General features: G+C 34.4%; 1 long non-coding RNA gene across 1 annotated transcript; it reads left to right on the forward strand.

The window, feature by feature from the left end:
- The first annotated feature begins 549 nt into the window (after nucleotides 1–549).
- Nucleotides 550–1,734, forward strand: LOC139814987 (uncharacterized). Its single transcript, XR_011732639.1, has 3 exons — nucleotides 550–691; nucleotides 1,195–1,281; nucleotides 1,496–1,734. It is a non-coding gene; the product is annotated as an uncharacterized lncRNA (long non-coding RNA).
- Nucleotides 1,735–8,946: the final 7,212 nt, after the last annotated feature.

Below are 8,946 nucleotides of genomic sequence, written 5' to 3' on the forward strand. Positions count from 1 at the left end.
CGCTTTATCAAGAAATCCAGTAAATTTCGAAGAAGCAGATTGCAAAATAATTAATCGTAAAAAAACTTCTAAATCCCAACAACCCGAAGGACGCAGCTATAATTTCCGAAATGTTAGAAGAATCCGACGAAGACGAAGAAGACGAAAATTTCAATTTATATCTCTCAGACGACGGAGAAATGGAAGACTTACTACCTCTGACGATCAACTTGACAAAAATACAGATTCAATACCATTCATACAAGAAGAACTAAGTGAACCGCCAAAATTAGAAATTGTAGAAAAAACATTAATCCACGATTTCCCTAGTTACAACAGAATATACAAACTCGTAGCCAGACGACGAAAGATAACGCTCATCAAAAAGAGTCACTTAATGACTCACAAGTTCAGGAAGATAAAATCGAAGAGATAGAGGATAAAAATGATCCTCCAGATAAAGGAAGTGACACCGAGGACGATGAGAGAGATGACGAAGAAAATGAATTAAATGAATCAGACAAAAACAGAGACCAAAATGCATCACAGATAAAACCTACCATAGGAAGAACGCTAGTGTGTGTGGCTATGCGCTTGGTCGCAGCACCGACCCCCACCATTCCCGGTCTTCTCTCGCTGTCTCTTGCATGGCTCCGTGGGACCACGCAATCACGTGTACGACACCGCACAGAAACAATCGTTTTAATTTCAGGTAATTTTTCTTTATTTAATAAATATTGTTCACACACATATTTTTAAAAGTATTTTTGTATAATTATTACTAATATGTACATTGGGCCCCTAAACTGAATAATTACCGTACATTGTATGTACATATATATTTGGCGATTTGTCTTTAAATCCAAAAATAGAGATTACGTGGCATAATGGTCTGCAAAAACCACGTTAATATCATAAAAATCATTTCAATGACCATCTTAAAATACATATATTTGCCTTTATAACCTTATTGAACGAGTCTCTAATGAAATTATTTATTAACGGCTTCATACTTAAATCTTGATGCTAACTTAACCTCAAAATTTTTAACAGTTTAATCCATCTGGATCCCTTAGTTGGAGATACGTGATAGAAATATGCCGATCCCAAATCTCCTAAAAAGCAGTTTAATCATTAATTAAATGATTTAACCATAATTATTTAACCATTTACATGATTTTATAATAATTATTGTTCTTATGCTATATGTTACAGTATTGCTTTCCATCAGTGGATGTTCATGCAGTCCAGAGCAGCACCAAGTAGTTTGGTAGAAGAGCAAAAGATTTATTTATTAGATATGTAAGTAAGAAAAAGTTAAATTTGATATAAACCATACTTTCCAATATTAATCGTCAATACTGAAAATCCAAAGTATACGTGTAACATCAACTACAGATTTTCAGTATACATAGATAGTGAATATCACAATACAGATTCATGCTTAACCTACTTTTATGTTTAAAATATATAATTAGATGTAAATAATAATTACTGTTTTTGTATTATGTTGCAGTGTTATGTTGCTTTCCATCAGTGGAAGTTCACGCAGAGCAGCACCAAGCAGTTTGATTTCTATCAAACTCTTCTGAGCGACAGCTTCATTTATTAGATACATAAGTAAGAAAAATTTAAACTTGGTATAAACTGCGTTCCAATATTTTAATATCCATGGTACTGAAATCTAAAGTGTATGTATAACATTAACCATAGATTTTCAGTATAGACAGTGAATATCGGAACACGTCATACTTAACCCCGTACTCTTATGTTTTAATATGTAATTATGTATGAAATAAACAGGGTGATTTTTATTTCGTGTGCCAATCATCTCTGCTATAATTATCTCAGAAAGTATTGATTTATTGGAAAAATGTTTCAGATAAAAGTTGGAGAGTTCAAGGAGGACCAATAGACAATTTTATTAGATTTTGAGTCCGGGATCTGTGTTAAGCCTAATAGGATCCAAGTCAAATTATTTAAATAGAAACCCCTTTTTTATGGTATCATCTTTTTCTACTAATTAATATGAACAACTTTTGTCTGAAACATTTTTTTATTTGCCTTATACTTTTTGAGATATTCAAGGAAAACTTGGTATTTTTTTCAATATTTAGCTTACAATAGATGTTTGTCAATAAATGTTCGTCGGAGTGAAAAGTGGTACAGGACTTTTTGACTTGATTTGGTTTTAAGAATATACTGTTGCAATAGTATTCTAATTTCTTTAAATAACACCGGCACACAAAAAAAAATAAAATGTCGAGTGCGAAGACTGCCACATGGTAGGTTCTATTCCTTACGATGTATCTAAAGACCTGAAAGCAGTCCCACCACGAGATTGGCTCTTGATTCCATTCTACAGGCCTGGTGAGGGGGTGAAGTTTGAAAAATCGATTCGATTTTTTGGAACCTCATACTTGCTGCAAACGAAGCAGAAGCAATTCGCGTTATCTATACAAACGTGCAAATAGTTACGGTTACATGATGACGACGCCCGCGGTCCCGCTTTCCCAACCTGACCGGATAGGCCAGTCAAATTAGACAAAAAAAAGGCTCTTGCTCGAAAGTGATGCGAACTTTTTTATTTCTTTTTATGCGTGTTCCGGGTGTTTAGAAAAGCTTATTTATGAGTTGTCGTGTTATTTAACCCAGAGCTTTTTGAGGAGGGAAGGGAAAACCAAAATTTTCGCGGTTTTTTGCATTTATCTCGTTTCAATTAATAGGTAGCACTTTTTCGCTCCTGAGAAAGTTGTAGGGCTTGAAAAAACGAAGAAAATGAGCGGTGACTCGTTCCGATTCGTCTAAAATTGAGCCCAGGGGAGCCTCCGGAAGTCGCGCGTGTCGAGCCAGAGACAGAAGCGAAAAACGCGCCGAGTCGCGCTGTGCTCGCACTGCTCGCGTCTCTAGTTCGACCAAGGGTGCGTTTCGTTATTCACTCGCAGTACTGGCAGCACTGTAAATCCGTTCCAATATACGCGGCAGTAAGCTGTCAAAGCGTTTTCGTGTTCATGTGACGTCATAGATTTTGTCGTCACTCCCTACTTTCATTACTGCGGCTCGCGAGGTGAGGCATTCGCAGTAAGAACATGGCGGCTATGGCGGCACCTTTGAAAAAATTGGTTCTTACCTATGTGAACCTTGCAACCGACGTTCGAAAAATTAATTTTTTTACGGAAAACGTTAGCATTTGGTTTGTAGTTGTTTGTAGTAACAAAAATTTCGTTTGTAGTTTAATACATTAAAAATTATAAACATTTAAAAAATTACTCGCACCCCACTTTGAGATAACTCAAATCCGCTTGCGCCATCTTCTTCAAAATTGTTTGTAGTTGTTTGTAGTGCTTTTCTTTTCGTTTGTAGTTGCACTGTTCAAAAGTTATTATATTTTTGCAATAAACAAAAAGAGTAACTTTGCCAATTTTGGAGATATCTCAAATCAGCTTACGCCATCTTCTTCAGAATCATTTGTAGTGCTTTTCTTTTTGTTTATAGTTGCACCATTCAAAAGTTATTATATTTTTGCAATAAACAAAAGAGTAACTTTACCAATTTTGGAGATATCTCAAATCCGCTTGCGCCATCTTCTTCGGAATCGTTTGTAGTTGTTTGTAGTGCTTTTCTTTTCGTTTGTAGTTGCACTGTTAAAAGTTATTATATTTTTGCAATAAACAAAAAGAGTAACTTTGCCAATTTTGGAGATATCTCAAATCAGCTTGCGCCATCTTTTTCAGAAACGTTTGTAGTTGTTTGTAGTGCTTTTCTTTTCGTTTATAGTTGCACTGTTCAAAAGTTATTATATTTTTGCAATAAACAAAAAGAGATAATTTTGAGAGACAATTTTGGAGATATTTTAAACGAAACGAAACGAAAACTATTACAAACAACTACAAACAATTCTACATCGAGTCGCGCAATTAGTTTTAAAATATTTCTAAAATTGGCAAAGTTACACTTCTGGTATATTGCAAAAATATCATAACTAGATATATATAGAACGGTGCAAATACAAACAAAAAAAAGAAGCGGATTTGAGATATCTCCAAAATTGGTAAAGTCACTCTTTTTGTTTATTGCAAAAATATAATAACTTTTGAATGGTGCAACTATAAACAAAAAGAAAAGCACTACAAACAACTACAAATGATTCTAAAGAAGATGGCGCAAACGGATTTGAGATATCTCAAAGTGGAGTGCGAGTAATTTTTTAATTTTTATCATTTTTAAGGTGGTTTATTCGCGACTATGTGAGTCAAAATAAACCTCATTTTAAAACTTCTAATTTCATACACTTTCATAGTCGACTAAATTCATTAATAAATTTCTCAAAATGATTGTATATCACAAATCGAATAAATAATTAATAATAAAAAAGAGGCGAATGAAAATAGTCCAATTTTCTTAGCGTAGTACAGAAGAGCTTCAGATGTGGCAACGTCGCAACATTCATGTAAACAAATGGTTGCACGTGTATCGTTCGGAGCAATAAACTTAGAGGTTAATTTTATTTAAGTGCAACATTTACTTTTATATCATGAACGAACAACCGCGTTTTAACCTATGCAACTCGCGTTATGAATTCAAAGCGCGACGTTGCCACATATCCGAAGGTTTGTGATCACAGTGAGGAATGGACTGAAATCGATGTCTTTTAACTAATTTTGTGAACATTCTATACGGTTGAGATTGTTGGCTTTGGTACCATATGATTCGGAAGACACTCCTCTGTTTTTATTCTAATTTTCAACCTGATCTGTCTTTTCTATAATTTACTACCATCAATTTATCTCAAAATTACGGTCTCTCACGCGTCGTCCGCCATAAACGCAATGCTTAAGATAGGGAAAAAAGCATATTTTTAGACAATAATATCTCGGAAACTACACGGTCAATCCATTTCAAATTTAGCATGAAGATTCGTCAGTTGCTTAATTACTTTTACTGAAAAAACTGCATCGATCTGTTTTCATAGGTTATATGGACATACCACCTTAATGTATTAAACTACAAACGAAATTTTTGTTACTACAAACAACTACAAACAAAATGCTAACGTTTTCTGTAAAAAAATTAATTTTTCGGAAGTCGGGTGCCAGGTTCACATAGGTTTGGTCCTTGTGGACCTGGAAGGCAACAACGAGAAATATACAGTAATTGTTAATTACGAAGATGCGGAAAAAGCCCGAAAAGATTACTACTACTACTACTAAATTAATATAATTAATATAATAATAAATAATTTCGATATTTTTATAAATCTGAAAACTGTTATTTATTTTATAGACATGACTTTTGCAACATTATTGTTTAAATACAAGATTCTTTTTTATACATATATTTAGAATAGGTGCTCCTATCGTCGTGTCACGTCGTGTCTAAGATAGGTTAAGATAGGTTATATTTCTTTCTTATACGGGTGCGTTTCGACATTCACTGGCAGTACTGGCAGTACTGTGGTTGTCGTTCCGTTATTCCAGCCTGAAAGTAACAGCAGCAATATAGAAACGCTCCTGCAGTTCTACTCAATGACGTCATATCGTCAGTACTTACAGTAAATATCGAAACACAGCCCAAGTAGCGCGGCGCATCGATGTCGAACCAGAGACGCGAGCACAGCGCGACGCGGCGCGGCGCGGCGCCTCAGTCATTAAAATTATATAAAAAATAGAATCCATCGTTTCTCCGTAAAAAAAAAAATGTGTACTTTCAGAATAAAATAAAGAATAAGATAGCATTATTTAAAAAATCTTTTTAAATGTACTTTTTAATGAAAAAATTAATTAAACATTTCAATTGCTTATAACAATTGGAATTTGCAATTTCTTGTAACTTAAACTATTTTTTTTTTTTAAAGATTGCCTTCTTTGCTTTAAAATCCTTTTTTGAATATTTCTCTACAACAAATATAACCAGAGATATTAATTTGTAAAGTAGACGACTTCTTCATTTTTGACGAAAATTGTATTGTTTATAACTTTTTTAAAAAAAATTTTTCGGTCAAACAAAAAAATACGTATCTGCTTATTTTATGTATATTTCATGTAAAAAAAGTTTCAATCGATTTAAAAAATACGAGGTCAAATCTTGTCCGATTTGACGTGGAATTGCCCATATACACATTACACTATTTAATTTCTCTTTCTTTCTTTTCCATGTAATTTTTTTTTTATAACGATTCTTTAATAATCCGAGCAGGATGTCAATTTTAATTTATATTTTTTTCCCTCAAAATCCTGCTCGATGACCTCCGTACCATTGTAACACCCGCGCCTTTCCCATACACATACATACACATGCGTATATAATGATTCGCCTACTTCTCTGTTGTAATCATACTCCGCTTAATTCTATTAGATCTTTTCTTTTATAATAAATGTTTAAATGCCTTCGTTATTAATAAATTGTATATTAATTGTAAAAGAAATACCATTCATTTCTTAGAATAAGACCTCACCTCTCACTACCTCTCTAAATCGCACAAGATCCGATCCCCGGTAATAGGGTGTTACGTACGGAAATTTTATACTAAAATTTCGGACGACACGTTAAAAAATTCGAACGCTTAGACGACGCACGTTAGCTCGGAATTCCGAGCGAACGCTCAGGTCAATGTAAATGTTTAGTTTATCCTACGGTTATCGGACGGCCGTTGGAAAGCTGGGGGCCAGATGGGGCCCAAAACGACGCTTCTAAAAGCTTCTAGAAAACCTCCCCCCCTTGAGACGCGTAGGAAGTGGTGAGAATCTCGCGCGGGGGTTCTGGCTATTTCGGGTATAAAAAGGGCGAGAAACGCCGCAGAGCAACACATCGTTTTTGGCTTCGGCTTAGTTAGTTCCTTAGTTTTAGACTTCGACTTAAATCGTTTTTCTAACTCCTATTCAATTCCAGGCAGTCACTTTCGACATTCGACTGTACGTCCAAGTCCAAACATTCGCGCTCGATTCTGGGACTTAATCCCTGTACTATTATACTTTAAGACCGCGCCTTCACGCACAACTCAGTCAGTTTATATTAAGATCTTAAGAATAAAGGTAAGATAAGTTTGAAAAAGAGAATAAGCTTGAAATCTGGGATCTCATCTCGTATTAAAATTCTTAATCAATAACTTCTGAGACTCGACTCGCAGTTTTCGCTGACAAAGAGCGTGGCGATCTGTCCGGGGCGCTGACGAAGAGTGTGGCGAACTGGTACTTTCGCTGCCGAAAGGCGTGGCGATTACGAGGTTGATTCTTAAAATTGCAACAATCGTTATTAATTCCCGAAAGTAAATTTGGCCTTTACGCTGACGAAGAGTGTTGCGGATTGGCTTTGAGCGCTGACGAGAAGTGTGACGAGCTTAAAATTCATTTTCGAGAACGCGGACTGAATGAAGAAAAAGGGAGGTAGATGAGTTCAAATCAAACTAATTAGGTTCCAGATCAAACAAGCTGATACTTCTAATCAAGATCCTCTCCCCCTCCTCCAGGAATTGCAACAACTAAAAAACGCACCTTCATTTAAACCTATTCCTGTCGACTTCGACATTGATTATCCTAATTATAATCAGATAGACAAAAGTGATCCTCGTTACAAAACTTATAAACTCGGATATCTTTTCGGTCCCGAATAATAATAATAATAATAATAATAAATAACCTTCACACGACTTGTCCAAATCGCTGGTAAATTACTTAAATGCATTGACCAAAAAACGGACAAACAACAGACAGAACGTGACAAGGAATATTATATCCTTGACCGAAAACAGGACCGCGAGTGCACGAAAACTTTCAGTTGGCGTAATAGCATCTCTTCTGGACGTTGACCCACGACTAGAGTTTTCCCGAAAAGTGCATTCGACTCGAGGCACGCGCCCTTCTAGCGTGAACTCGAGATATCATAAGATCACGTTACGTCTTCCCATACCCCCCTCCCTTGGATAGTTTTTCCTTCGCTATCCTTTAAACCAATATTCGTAAATTCCGGGGTTCTGACGTAACACACATAACAGTGACGAATACACTATAAGGTTTTAATATATCTCCATAAAAAGTAAAATCCAATGGAATGCTATGGAAGCATACAAATAATTTGCTTTACCAGAACTGAGGAACATTTATAATTCTGAAAATATTGATTTTTTAACCCATGTTTACTAAGCTTTTTATTCATTGTCAGTATTATGAATACTATCTATCTTGTAAGTCTTAAACCCTTTTTTCAACACCCTGAATATGTATATGAATTATTTTATATTATGTTTTTATTTAGTACAGTTTTTTATTAAAACAAATGTTTTTTACAACTAATTATTTTTTGGTATATATAATACAGAACAACCAATTGATATCCCATATTATTGAAAAATCTAACACAAGATTTAATAAAAGAACCGATTCCAAATATTGGTTTGATGATGCGCTTCACAATGAAATGGAAGGAGTATTTCCAGATCTCAAATGATGTGTTACTCACCACAATAGAAGGAGCATTTCCAGATCTCAAATGATGTGTTACTCACCACAATGGAAGGAGCATTTCCAGATCTCAAATAATGTGTTTCTGTTTTCCATCAAAATTTATTCTTTCTGCAAAATAATTGTACTATTTTATTTATTATGCCATTAATTCAAGCAAACTAATTTTCTGTTACACATTGAAGTGTATTTCACAATTCACAAAGCTATATATGTATACAAGATGTTAAAAAAAGGGTTCAAGACTTACTGGGTATAGATAGCACTTATTATACTGACAATGAGTAAAAAGTGCTTAGTAAACACAGGTCAAAGAAATCCTTGATTTTTTATTTTTTATTTACTACTAATTTATTTTTCTTCATTTACTTACTAATTTATTTTTCTATGTTTACTAAGCATTTTTTACTCATTGTCAGTATAATGAATAGGTACTATCTACCCAGTTTTAAACTCTTTTTTTACACTCTGTATATGTAGGTATAAGATATTATAAATTTTCTTATATACA

Source organism: Temnothorax longispinosus, chromosome 6 (assembly GCF_030848805.1).
Source record: "Temnothorax longispinosus isolate EJ_2023e chromosome 6, Tlon_JGU_v1, whole genome shotgun sequence".
NCBI classification, from domain to species: Eukaryota; Metazoa; Arthropoda; class Insecta; order Hymenoptera; family Formicidae; genus Temnothorax; species Temnothorax longispinosus.